Genomic DNA, 14,181 nt, shown 5'->3' with positions numbered 1-14,181 from the left:
ACTGTGACTCAGCCACCTTACAGCTGCCACGGTGTCAAGGATGTGTCAGAAGATCTGCTTCTGGTTCAATGTTTACTGAGAATTTTTTTTCCTTAATTTGCCCAGGGTTTCAAACCAGACTATTTGCAAAAGTAGCTTAGTCCAGATCCATTGGATCTAAAGAGATTTTCTATTTGAAAAGAAGTCACCAGTTTAGCTTTCTCTTTAGGGACACACTCCCACCTTTCTGTGACCCTAGAGGGAATGAGAAGAGCCCTCCTTTCTCTTCTGTGAGAGAGAAAAATCAATTCTCTCATTTCTCCACTTAGTGTAGAGCTCAGCCCTGAGAAGTGGGCAGTTTGTGTCCACCAAAATTAGAAACAGACAATTGATGGCTTGTTACCTTAGGCTTGGCAAATGCCAAGAAAATGAACAGAAGATGATGGCACGGACAAGCTGTCGTGGGTTATCAGTGATCCAGGCCCTCGAATCCAGGCCATCTACAGAAAGAGAAACTAACAGCTTGCTGTCTTCACTTTTTCATCTTTTTACTGACAAACATTATAGCACGGAACATATTTTCTTTTTCTAAATTTTTTGTTGGTGTCTATTCAGTGAGCACAGTAATGGTTTCCCAGAGACATCTCATGTGGGTGTTACCATGTGATTGTAGCATATTCACCTCACTATCCCCTTCCCTTCCCTTTCTTGCCACCCCCCACCCCGTCCTTTCTATTTCCAGGTCATCTCCCTTATACTTTCATGTCACATATACATATATATTATTTTATGTTCATGTATAGAAGAACTAGAATTTGTACCTGACAGAAACATAATGTATTTAACTCTCAGTGCCTTATTTTGTTTAATGCGATGATGTCTAATTATATCCACTTTTCTGCAAACACTAAGATCTCTCCTCTCCTGTCCTCTCTTCTCTCTTCCACCCTCCTCCTCTCTTTATCTCTCCTCTCCGTTCTATCTCTCTTTTGACAGGGTCTGTGTAGCCCAACCTAGCCTCAAACTTGTGCTCCTCCTGCCCCAGCCTTCCAGTTTCTGGGAATGTGGGTCTATAGGACCACAAAGCGCTTGCCCATTGGACTCCACCACCACTTCTGCCTGGCCTCTCGCTCAGCATCCCTCGGGGCTTTAACACAGCTTCATGGGCAGGGCGACAGGTGCAGGAAATCAAGTGACTTTTCCAAGGCAGCAGATCTGAGCTCTAGATCTTCATTTCTCAGAAGCCTGAGCTGTCAATCAGCACGCCCTACCGTCATCGTATCAAGGGCCCAATCAAGTGTGGATTCTTTATAGTATGTATTTAGCATCTAACAATACAGTTTTTGATTAGGGAGAGCCTTGCTGGGAAGGCTCTGTACCTTAGAAGGCAATTAATGCTGAGCCCGTGCTTCCCTTTTTAGAAGCTGCTCTGTGGAGGAAAAGAAGCAGTAAGATGAAGCGCCAGCCTGGGACCGAGTACTCGCCACAGGAAGCTCACAGAGGGTTTCCGGGGTGCTTGTGAAAGGTCTATTTCCAAACGAAAGATTCAGCACTCACCCAAGATAAAGACACGTTCCCATGACACCCAAGGGAAGTTAATAGTCATTTAACAGTAGCCGAAAAGTTCAGCTCTACGAGACAGATTTAGACTGGAATGAGGGATGGGCAGCAAGGGCCTCTGTGCATTCAGTGTTAGAGAATGTGAAGGTTGCGCCACTGGACATCCTGATACCTTTCAACGCATCTTGAATTTGGACGATTCAGTGCTTTACCGGCTCAGCTGCTTTACAATCTCTCCTACAAAGATTTGGGCTTGTGTCTTTTATCAGGGAAAACAAATGCGTTTGTGAGCTTTAGGAACACAAACAGAAAATTGATTTATACCAAGAGGCCATTGAGGATTGGGGGGGAAAATTAGGTGTCAGGAAGAGAACTGACATGTGAGGCAAAACCAAGAACAGGACTCCAAGGAAGACATAAAAAAAATGACAACAGGCAGAAGTAAGAAAATAGGCTCGTGGGTAGAGCTCAGCTTCTAAAAACACGGGGCAGAGAGTTCTAGATGGGAGGATGTTTAAAGGATTTGCCTTGACTCCCAAATGTATCAATGATGTACGTGACTCTGAGACATGCGGTTACTCAAACTCTACTTTGTTAGTTTTGAAGCAGAGTCACAGAAACACCTCCTAAGCTTTCCAAGATCGCTGGGGTAAAGCACAAAAGACTGTGAAGAAGAAATGCGCTCATAGGTACGGGATGTGCCTCGTATTGCAAGCCATACTGCATACTATGATCAGTTGCCTTTAGCTACTAAATACTGACTATTGCTTTAGAATACAAAGTTCCTGCTCTGGACTACTCCAGAAAAAAAAAATCAAACCTTTACTGAGTGCGGAGGCACATCCTTTTAATCCTAGCACTTTGGAGGCAGAAGTAGGTAGATCTCTGTAATTCAGAGGCTAGCTTGGTCTACATAGAGAGACCCTGTCTCATATTTTTTATATAAATAAATCAAAAGTTTCTGTGTTACCCCAAGGTCTATATGAAGCCTGAAGTAGAATACCTGTATAACTTTAGTGTCTTAAGCTTCACTTTTATTTGAAAGCATATGGGATCATGAAAAGATCAGTGTGGGTGTTTTATCTTGTGGAGTACAATTTTTGTTGTCTTCTTAAGGCAGGGTGTAACTCTGATAAAACTGGCTGGCTTATGATTTGCTATATAGACAAGGGTGACCTGGAACTCACAGCTATCCACCTGGCACTTCCTCAACAAAATGCTGAGATTAAAGATATGTGTCACCAGGTTGTCAAGGAGCACTTTAAATAAATAAATAAATAAATAAATAAATAAATAAATAAATAGTGGTGATTTTGAGATGCAGGATACAGTGTAAGCGTTTTAAAAGAATACAGGGGTGGGGGTGGGGGGCTGGAGAGATGGCTCAATGGTTAAGAGCACTGACTGCTTTTCCAGAGGTCCAGAGTTCAAATCCCAGCAACCACATGATGGCTCACAACAATCTGTAATGAGATCTGATGCCCTCTTCTGGTGTGTCTGATGACAGCTACAGTGTTCTTATATATAATAAATAAATACATCTTTTAAAAAAATACTTAGAGAAAACATAGGAAAAATTAATCTAACAAATATTGTCACATATTAACCCCTCATAAGCGATTTATAATATAGGGAGATTCTGTCAACTCTTGAGTTCCTTAGGGAGTCATTGGAGATGGCTGCTAACTTGACACCATCCTGGAATCCAGCACACGGTGTCACAGCTGCTCTGTGGGTTTTGCTAATGATTGTCCACATCTAGGGTGCAGCATTCCCTGGGGGAAGCTGGTAAAACCCTGTAAGATGGAATTTTCCCAGTGTGGCGGCAACTATGTAGCTAGTAACTGCAGCTCTCTACAAAGGCTACTGAGTCAATCCTCAGGATATCATCCAGAAAAAATGGTGGGAGAGGTCGTGGACTACTCAGAAAGGAGACGCTTGGGGCTCTAAAAGAACACATTTCAGCCTCAATCCTTACTTCCTGGCCTCTACCTCAGTATGGCTGCTTCTTCCTGTCTGGTGGAGTCCCCTGATTAACCTACTTCTCACTAAGATAGCAAAGACCCACGGGAGGAGGAGGAAATGTGGGCTTGCCTTTTAAAGATCACCATCTGTGTTGAAAGCGGGTAGAGAAGTCATGCCTGGAGCATAGAAGACATGCTGTGAAATGGAAATTACCTGGCTTCAACTGGGAGAGTCCAGGGAGGGCCAGAAACAGGAGGAACAAGTTGAGAGCAGCCTCACTAAGACTCCCAAGGACTCCCAAGGACTCAAGCTATTGGGAGAGTCCAGAGTCCAGGTCGGACCTGGCAGCACTTCCTTTCTCAACAATAAGATGAAAAGCCTCAAGTTCGTACTTGGGGACACGCACCATGTTAGGCTTGGGGGGTCAGGGGTATTGCAGGAATGTGGGCTATTACGGTCACTGTCTTAGTTTGGATTTTGTTGCTGTGATAAAAACAAAAACAAAAAACAACAACAACAAAAAAGCCCTTGCAAAAGTAACTCAAGGGAGAAAGAGTTTAATTGGCTCCCAGTTCCAGGCTCCAGTCCATCAACGGGCTCAAGAGAACTGGAACATAGTCAAGAGCAATGAATTAATGCTTGCATGCGAGTGCTCAGCTCACTGTCTCCTTTCTACTCAGTCTAGGGTCCAGACCATGAAATGATGCCACTCACGTTCTGGTGGGGCATTCCAACATCAATTAACCCTATTTTAAAAAACAAAAAACAAAAAACAAAACCTAAAATACTTTCAGAGGCATGCCCACAGGTCAATCTAATCTCCATTACCTTGCCCCCCCCCCAATTCCCTGAAATGTTAAGTGACTCTAGATTGTGACAAGTTGATAATTAAAACCAACCATCACAGTCACTAGGCATCCAGAGCGTGTGGGTTGGGTCATGTGACTCAGGACTGGCCAATTACTGCACTGAGCTCTCCCAAGTGACCGACCTATAGTTACTCCTGTAGGTGATGACATCAATTTAGTTCCTCCAATCAGAAGGAACACGAATGACTCGCTTTCATTTCTTATTGCATGTCATCACAATGATATTTTCTAAATATTATCGCTAGTCTCATTTGTAAAATGAGGATTGTAGGACCTCACCCAGGGATTTCTGTGAAAAATGATTATGACTGATCGTTCCTGCATTTACCCTAAAATGAGTGCGTGAACAATTAAATAGTTACTCAGAAAGTGCAGGAAGATGTTTTTCTCCTAAGATTATGAATAGAAAAGATGAAATGAGTCTGGAATTTCCTGGAGTCACCATGTAGTACCTAAAGCATACCCCTCCTCATATTCTGGGAGATGGAACTGAGAGAGAAGGGTTGTGGGTGTTCAGGATGGTGTTAGAGCCACTAGGTCAGGCTGGTTCCATCTGGTACCAGCCCTGCACTTTTCAATGACACTCCCTACTTTCCTTCAGTTTGACTTAATTTTTTCACTGAGTTCTGATGCAGAGACATAGATGGAAAGACAGCCCTCTTGATACTGAGGTGTCAGACGTATCAGCTGAAGAGGATCCAACAGAATGGTTGACTGTGAAGGCAGAGATGTATTCTGGCTATAATGAGAATAGAACAGTCTGGTTCTGTCTAGGGGAGTGAGTCTCAGCATGGGGAGGGGGCAGTTGGTAACCAATGTATACTTCTAGTGAACATCACATGCATCATCCTTCTTCCTCACAGGCCCTAGGCTAATTAGTTCTAGGAGGACCTAGTGATATGGAAAACACTTTTGGCAATTGCTTTCTTCGCAGGTTTTCCCTAGTGCATGCATTTCACAAACTGACTGTACTGCTGAAGGCTGCACGGTTGCAGCCAAAGATTGAGCAGGTGAAAATGGCAAGAGGAAAGGATTTTTTTTTCCTCAGTAAGAAAGTAGCAATCGACATTAATTCCTCTCCACTGTAAGAGCAGTTACAAAAGAGACCCACAGGGGCAAGGCAAGCATATGCATTGCACTAAGCATTTCTCAGGGCTAGACACACTATCTGGAAAGACCTAAGGAAAAGCACCAAATCTCTAAGATTTGAATGTCTCCCATGCCCTTCTCCAGGCTGGGCAGTCTTGCTCAGCGGTTAGTAACAAGCTTGTGCAGATGACCTTTGTGGCCATGTTTTGAGTTTGCAAGGATTGCCAAATACAGACAGGCAATGTTGCTGAGGATGCTCTGCCCTTAGCGGAAGCCTGAGACAGAGAAGTGGAGCCGGAAAGTATCAAGAATGCAACCTTAGAATCAGATGGATCCGGGAGCTGAGGCTGCAGCTTATCCAGCACACGCGAGGCCCCTGGGGTCAGTTCTCAGAACCTCTCCACCCCTTCCCCCATCACCAGATGGGCCTTTGACCTCCTGCAGCATCCTCCACTCTCTAAATATTGTTAGTCTCTTTTGTAAAGTGAAGATAACTTCCTTTTCAGGGGATTTTATAAAAACTCAATAAGATTTCTGTTCCTACCTATATCCACATAAAACTGATGGACCATGAATGGTTATAGTCAGTGAACACACTCTGTTAGACTTCTGTCTCCTCCCAAATCAAGATTTTATAAATATTGAAGATGCAGGAAGCCCTTCTCCAAGTTCTGTGTTGTATACTTTGCCTTCTTCTGCCCCTTAGAGGGTAAGGGCGGAGTTCCTATAGATAATTACAAAGGAAGATGGAGGCCACTCTGAGGTGTGTGTCCAGTAGGATCACAGGCCACAGTGACTGGTCACCTGTGGGAGGGAGGATCCCAAAAGTATGAGGAATGCTATTCTAGATGTGGTGCCATCACTGGCTGAGGTCACATGGTAGCTTTCATCTCCATTTCCACAGGCACTGTTAGCTCAACTTTTCCAACTCAGCACTCAAGCTCAGTCTCCTTACAGAGCCCGTCTCAAGACCCTACTCCAGGCCTATGCAAGCTCTGTATGACTGGAATCTGATCTCATTTCTCATTGCACAGTTTGCCTGGCACATTGTAACCCTGACCCTGCTCCAGGTCTCTGTGAACTCTTTAAAACGGGGATATGACTCATTGCTCACACATCCCAGTATGAAGTAGACACTCAATAAAGATGCAGGAAGCACCATATAAACACTGGTACCAGGAGCCAGGCAGTCCAGGGCTGGTTAGAGGGCGTTCATGATAACACCAAGACTCAGTCCATGCTTCCTCTGTCACCGACCTCCTTAATGCATAGCTTCTTCTTTTGAAAGCTTCCTTTTGAAATTAAGAGCATCCGTCCAAGTTCTCTGAGCAGACTCCCACAAAAAGAGTGTTGTTAGATGACCTGTCTGAAGTCTTCCCAGATTTTTGTTGACTTTATTCTACAAGAGATGATGGGGACAGAGCCGATGCTGCAAAGCCATGATGCATTAGCTGGGTGTGATGGTTTCTGTCTGTACTCTCTCTCCGCTATCCTGGTGGCTGAGATAGGGGGACTTCTGAAGTTCAGGAGGTTAAAAACAGCCTGGGAACCATACCCAGATCCCCTCTCTCAAGACAAACAAGCACCATAGCATCTTCCCCCCTCTTTAGGACAGAAGGAGGAAGAGAATAGACATCATTAGAATTAGAATTACATTAGCATGATTGACAATTGTGGAGATCTAAGGGTGGTGGCAAACACTTGATACATAAATTAATTACATGAAAAATTTGTGGTTTTATTGTCGTTAGATTTCTTTTGTGTTTGTTGGGAGGGTGCTTTGCTTTGCTTTGCTTTGCTTTGCTTTGCTTTGCTTTGCTTTGAGATAGGGTCTCATGACATCCAAGCTATCCTTGAACTCACTTAAATAGAGAGGACAGCTCTGAAAATCTGATCCTCCTGCTTCCACTGCTTTTGGGCTGGGACTTCAGGTGTGTACAACCAGGTTCAGCTGACTGAGCTGGCAGCATCATTAGATCTCTCCATAGATCCCAAGAAGCCAGGATAAGCATCTTCATGCAAACTCTGTGCTTTCTTCAAATCAATATGGTAGTTGTTGTTGTTGTTGTTTTAACACGAATTGGACATTAGAGTAACTGAAGGGCCTTTTGCAGTGAACACCAATTTATTCATGAAAAAAAAACCTATCAAAGGGTTTCCAAATAAGGCACATTCTACAAATTGCCTACCAGTTCTTGTAAGGATTGAATCAAGGTTACCAGGATTAAGCTGAGTAGCTGTAACAAGAAAAGCCTAGAGTTGTTACCCCAGCCCCAGTACTTATAAGACAGTCAAGAGGGAATTCAAAGCCAGTTTGATGGGATGGATGGATAGATAGATAGATATGGATATAGATATGTAGATATATATATGTGAATATCTATATATAGATATAAAGATATATGATATATAGATATATAGATAGAGGAAGAGGAGGAGGAGAAGCAGCAGCAGGACTGAGTGGGGGAAGGAGGCAGAAGTTGGAGAGCTGCTTCAGAAGTCAAGAACACTTGCTGTTCTTGCAGAAGACCTGAGTTTGGGTTCCTAGTGCACACATCAGGTAGGTCACAACCACCTGTAACTCTAGCTCTGGAGGACCTGGATAAGTATGCATACACACTAAAACATACAATGAACCTTTACAAGAGGAGGATGAGAAGGAACGTGAGCAGACAGGACATGTGAGTGTAATGGGAGGTCCTGGAACAGAAATTGTCATTGGGGAGAATCTCAGGAAGCCCAAATAGAACCCGGCAGCAGCTGGTCAGCATGTACACTGTGGATGCTGTCTGTGACAAATGTCCTGTGCCAGTGTAAAGAGGGAGGAGAGAGTGTGACGTCTACAGAAGCACTGTGCTGGCTCTGCAAGAGTTCTCCAAATCGACAGTGTTCTCAAAGTGAGCAAAATCCGAGAATCAAATATTGATGTCTAGGGCCCTCCCCAAACAAACCAAAGCAGTCACCCAGAGGATGGACTGGAGACAGTGCCACAGCTTGGAAGGTCTCTCAGACAGTTGTGATGTGCAGTAGGGCTGCACGGATGTCTCCTTACATGTGGCACCTGATTTCTGTATTTTAAAAATCAGTGACACCAAGGGAATATACCTGTGCGGCCATGTGTGACCTGTCACCACCAATTTGGGATTTCTGTTCTACACTTTCAAGAAAATTACAGTATAGTTGGGGATAAGTGTGCGTAATCAAGCACATGGAGCAATGATTGAAATCTGCACAGCCTAGGAGTCCTGAAGAGGCAGCGATGTTTCTGTTACGAGAGGAAAGTGCGGTGGTTCATGGAAGACAGGTTATAGCTGTGAGTCTCTGCCTGATGTTTTCCCACTGATGGCCCATTTTTTTGTTTCTTGCATTTTGCCAGCTATTATTATCGTGTGGAAGTGAGTCCAGGAGGCAAATACAATTTTGTCAAAGTGGAGCTTTGATCAAGCTGTCTTTAAACAGTGCTCATTTGACCAGTGGCTTGCTATCACCTGGGAGCTTGGTAGAAATTCAAACCCTCAGCTACATTCCAGAACTGCTGAGCAGGAATCTGCATTTTAATGGGATGTCAAGAAGTACTAAAGTAGAGGAGCCTTCCATAAACCAGTGAGATAAGAAACCCACACTGATTAGGTGCTATGGAGACAGGAAGAGAAGAGTTTAGTCTTGGGTGATGGACTCTCTCCAGGGCCGGGGACAGTCGCAGCAATGAGTTGACAGTCTTGTGGCATCCAGAAAGTCTGGTCGTTTTCAAAGCTTCTCTGTGCATTTTGGGAGAAGATGCAGTGTGTGATCACACCCCGACATGACCCAACTGCTGCAGAGAGCATTGACAGAGGACGCGTCCAAATACACAGGCCCAAGCAGGGGCCTAGGTTCCTATAGCCCTGCTTGGTGTTGAGAACAGACCACATTCTAGAAAGCACAGCACAGTGATCTTAAAGGCCTGATGAGCTGGTCAACCAGAGAAGTGTCCTGGGCTCAGTATGAGAGGCTGAAGAATCCTTCTGAATCAGAGATGACAGAGGCCTCGGGTTTATGCAGCTGGCAGGAATGCTCTCTCACTGGGTCTCACTGCCAAGTCAGGCAAGCTTAAAGTCAACAGATCTTCGGTTAGGATAGTCAAGTGATATTTTGCTTAACAAAGCCAGGGATGTCATTACAGCACATTGCCTGGTTTCAATGACAGTTCTCTTGGATTCACATGCCTAGGAAGTGCTGGGGTGCACGTGTTCCAGAGAGAGAGAGAGAGAGAGAGAGAGAGAGAGAGAGAGAGAGAGAGAGAGAGAAGAAGAAGAAGAAGAAGAAGAAGAAGAAGAAGAAGAAGAAGAAGAAGAAGAAGAAGAAGGAAGAGGAGGAGGAGGGAGGAGGAAGAGGAAGAAGGAGGAAGAGGAGGAAGAAGAAGGAAGAAGAGGAGGAGGGGCGAGGGAGGGAAGGAGGAAGGAGGAAGGAAGGAAGGAAGGAAGGAAGGAAGGAAGGAAGGAAGGAAGGAAGGAAGGGAGGGAGGGAGGGAGGGAGGGAGGGAGGGAGGAAGGAAGGAAGGAAGGAAGGAAGGAAGGAAGGAAGGAAGGAAGGAAGGAAAGAGAAGTCCCATGAGAAGTTGGAATCTTCTCTCTGTCTTTCTGAAAGTAACAGTTTTAGACTTAATGAGACTGAATCACTTTTAATTGACAAGTTGGGGTGCTTCAGCTCCAAGGGCCCCCCATCATGGAAGAATAATAGGAGGGGGAGAGAATAAACAAGGCCCCGTCTCTGGTTCATCCGTGCCGAAGCCTGCCTTTCCTCTCACTGTCTGAGCGAGGATTTACGGGAATGAGAAGCTTGGGTTAAGGTTAAAAGGTGAGAGGCGTTTGTCAGGAGGACAAGAGGGCAAAAGAGGGCATTCCAGTCAGGGCCCTGGGCTGTAAATATCATCAGCAGATTGAAAAGGAGCCAGTGTTTTGTGGGAAAGAAGAAACACAGGGTGGGAAGGGTCAGGTCCTGGAGGTCTTTGGATGCTAGGCTGTATGGATTGCACGTTTGGGGCAGTTGTGGAGAGGGGGATGGGCAGCATGGGGTTTGCCATTATTCTAGGGCATCAGAGTTAGCATTCGGACACCAGGGTGGAAGACGAGCTGGAGGAGGGCGATACTGGAGGCAGGGGCCTGTTGAGGGGCTAATAGAAGGGGAAGGAATCGCAGAGAGAAAGGGAAAGGGCTTAGGTTTCTCTGCTGGGTGACTGCGATGAGCTGTCAGTGAGCAAGCCAGGGAAAGCAGGGACTCCACAGGACTTTCGTCGCCATCTGCTCCAAGCTGCCCCTTTCCACTGGGCATCTGGGCTGCTCCTCAAAGTGCTGCGCGAACATTTCTACATGAGGTATTCTGGAGACTCGGAGTTGCCGGGAGTGAGGTGACACACCGAAACTGCGCTTTTTTTTGTATCTGTACAAGAATGTGACAATGCTTTCTACTGCGGATAGGTTGCGCCCGGGAAGACAACCCCGCCCTACAGAATGATCTTTAGTGCACTCACCTGCACACAGTCCCAGCACACTGCATTTTATAACATAAATCCACTTAGGTGGACTAAAAGCATGAAAGACTACAGATTTATCCCAACAATCAGTAAATGCACGAGGTGAGAGGCACGGAACTCAAAAAGGACTGAGGTCCAATGAAGAAGCATGAAGGAGAGGCTTCAATAGCTTAGGCGGGCGCGAGCTAAAGAACATCTGTCCTGCTGTGGCTGGAGCACTGCTTGGTTCGAAGTACGCCATTGGGAAGCTCCTAACTGTATTATTTTATATTGGCTATTCCTTACTGAGTTTGAATTCTGTCTTTAACATTTTAAATTAGAATTACTCATTTTATTTTGTGTGTATGGGTGTTTGGCCTGCAAGTATGTCTGTGTGCCTATGTGTGTGCCTTGTGCCTGAGGAGATCAGAACAGGGGCTTAGATTTCCTAGGACTGGAGTTAGAGATGTTTGCTAACTACCCTGTCTGTGGGGGGCTAGAACCTGGGTTCTCTGCAAGTGCAACCGATTCTCTTAACCACTGAGCCATCTCTCCTAGCTCCCTTTTTCTTTTTTCTGTCTTCTTTCTCCTTCCTTCCTCCCTCCCTCCCTCCCTCCCTCCCTTCCTTCCTTCCTTCCTTCCTTCCTTCCTTCCTTCCTTCCTTCCTTCCTTCCTTCCTTCCTTCCTATAGCATATATATTTTTAAGAACCAGCTCAAGTTATATTTAGCTTCTGGTGGCAAATCAAGTGAGGTTTGAGGCCTACCTGGCTATATCTATTCACAGCCTCTTTACGCTTTGTCTCTCTTTCACCTCCTCTCCCTCCGTGTGTGTGTGTGTGTGTGTGTGTGTGTGTGTGTGTGTGTGTGAGAGAGAGAGAGAGAGAGAGAGAGAGAGAGAACAACTTTGTGCAGTCAGTCTACTGTGTAGGCTATGTAGAAATCAGACTTAAGTTGTCAGGTCTGACAATGAGTGTCTCACCAGCTGAACCATCGTCCTAGCTTCTCAGCCTTAGTTCTTAAGACTTGAGACAAGGTCTCTTACTTGGAGTTTCTTGAATTTCTATGACTGAATTCTCAAAAATTCTCCTGTGTCTGCTTTCCCAGGGCTGGGATCACAGGCATGGACCATGGCACTTAGCTTTTTATGTGGATGCTGGGCAACCAAACTCGGTTCCTCATGGTTGCATGGTGAGGGCTTTATCAACTGAGCCCTAACCCTAGGCCTCTTCAGTTCTCTTTAACAAGTGAATTTAACAGTTAGATCTTAGGGTTGTCTAAGTTTTGATTTCTGTCATTAAATGCTAATGTTTCTGTGTCTCCATCTCCATCATCTTCTTAGATATTCTGATAGCAACAATGATATCTATTCTGCGTTCCCTAAAGATCTGCATGTTAAAGGTCTGTTTGGTCTCCAGCTTGCTGCTACTGGGAAGGGATGGAACTTTAAAGAGGCGGGGCCTAGTGGGAGAGCTCAGGTCTTTGGGGATGTGAACTTGATTTGGTTCATTGTTTGGTTTTGCAGCCACAAGGTGAGAAGTTTGTCTCTACCCCGTTGTCCTAATAGGCAGTTCACTAGAGTCGCGAAAGCAACGGGGCCAGTCATCCACAGTCTAGGACCTTTAAACGGTTAGCTAAAATAAAACCCCGCCTTCTTCACTTCCTTGCTCCCACCCCATCTCTGTCCTTCCTTATTGATTTTATTTCATTTTTAGACAAGTCTCACATTGCCCAGGCTGACCTTGTGCTATTCTCTAGCAAAGACTAGCCTTGACCTCCTGCTCTTCCTATTGCCACTCCCTAAAATGTGAATCACATGCATGCACCATCATGCCTGCCAAAACTTCTTTGTAAACTGATTGTTTTAGATGTGTGTTATAGGGACTGGAAGCTGACTAGCCGGGTCGGTCTTGTAGATATGGCCATGGCTTCTAGCTTTTAAAACAGGATACATTTTTTTTTGTAAGAGATAAAGTAGTAAATGACATAATGTTTGATATTGGTAACTAGCTATCCCCATAATAGTTGTTAAATACTGCCCCTTGCCCTATTTATATCTTTTGGGTTACTATTGCTGGTTTGTGAAACAAAACCTTTATTTTGCTTAAAATATATGGGTCTTCTCTATAGCCTGTTTTTTTGTTGTTGTTTTGTTTTGTTCCTGTGTGTGTGAAACTCATTTATATTTTGTAAAAAGTGCTACAGTATTTCTTTTTTCATTTATATTCATAACTTTTTTTCGTTTTCACTATTTATTTATTTATTTATTTATTTATTTATTTATTTATTTTTGAGACAGGGTCTTACTATGTAGTCTTGGCTGGCCTGGAACTTGTTATATAGACCATGCTGGTTTTAAACTCAGAAAGATCTACCTGCCTCTGCCTCCCAAGTGCTAGGATTAAAGGTTTGTGCCTCCATACTTGACTGTATATTTGTGAGTTGTTGTTTTATTTTTTACATAGGATCGCCAGTGGCCAATGGCTGCAGCCCATGTTTGCATAAAGATCTTGGAGAATGTTACTCAGAGTCCTTTAGGAGGCTGGGTCCATGGAGTGAAACCTAGGTCTCTGCCAGCCCTCTCAGCATTATATTTTAGATCTTAAAAACATCTACTTTATTTTTGCTAATGAACGTTTTACCATGTAATTGAAAACTGTAATCTCTCTGCTCCAGTGAAACAAAGTGTTGGTTTACATTAGAATAGATTTTTATTTGAGCTGGATATGACTAATTTTGATTTCCTTTTATTTCAATGATTAGCACTAAAAGATTGCCAAAAAAAATTCCTGCTGATAAACTGCGCTCAAGCCTGCAATGCAATGCCAGCACTCAGGAGGCTAGGGCAGGAGGCCAGTGTGGTCTGGACCCTGTCTCAAATAAAACAAAACAAAACAAAACAAAAAAACCAAAACAAAATTTTAAAAACCCAACCAGAACAAATAGACAAAAAAAAAAAAAAAAAAAAAACAGAACAAAACAAATTCCTGTCAACAGCCTTTATTTTTCTTACTTTAGTTATGCATAATTTATTAGGTCTCCTTTTTCTTTGTTCTCTTAATGTTTTCTTAGAATGTGTATGTATATTTGTGTGTGGTACGTATACATAGTTATGCACATATGTATACTTCTACACACGTGGGGACCAGAGGATGGCATCATGTGTCCTGCTCGGCCACTCGTCAACCCTTTTGCTTTGAGCCAGGGTCACTTGCTGAGGCTGGAGCTAG

The sequence above is a fragment of the Mus caroli genome, unplaced genomic scaffold (genome assembly GCF_978045245.1).
Source record: "Mus caroli unplaced genomic scaffold, Mus_caroli_1 scaffold_15, whole genome shotgun sequence".
NCBI lineage: Eukaryota > Metazoa > Chordata > Mammalia > Rodentia > Muridae > Mus > Mus caroli.
Note: the sequence above shows the minus strand (reverse complement) of the source record.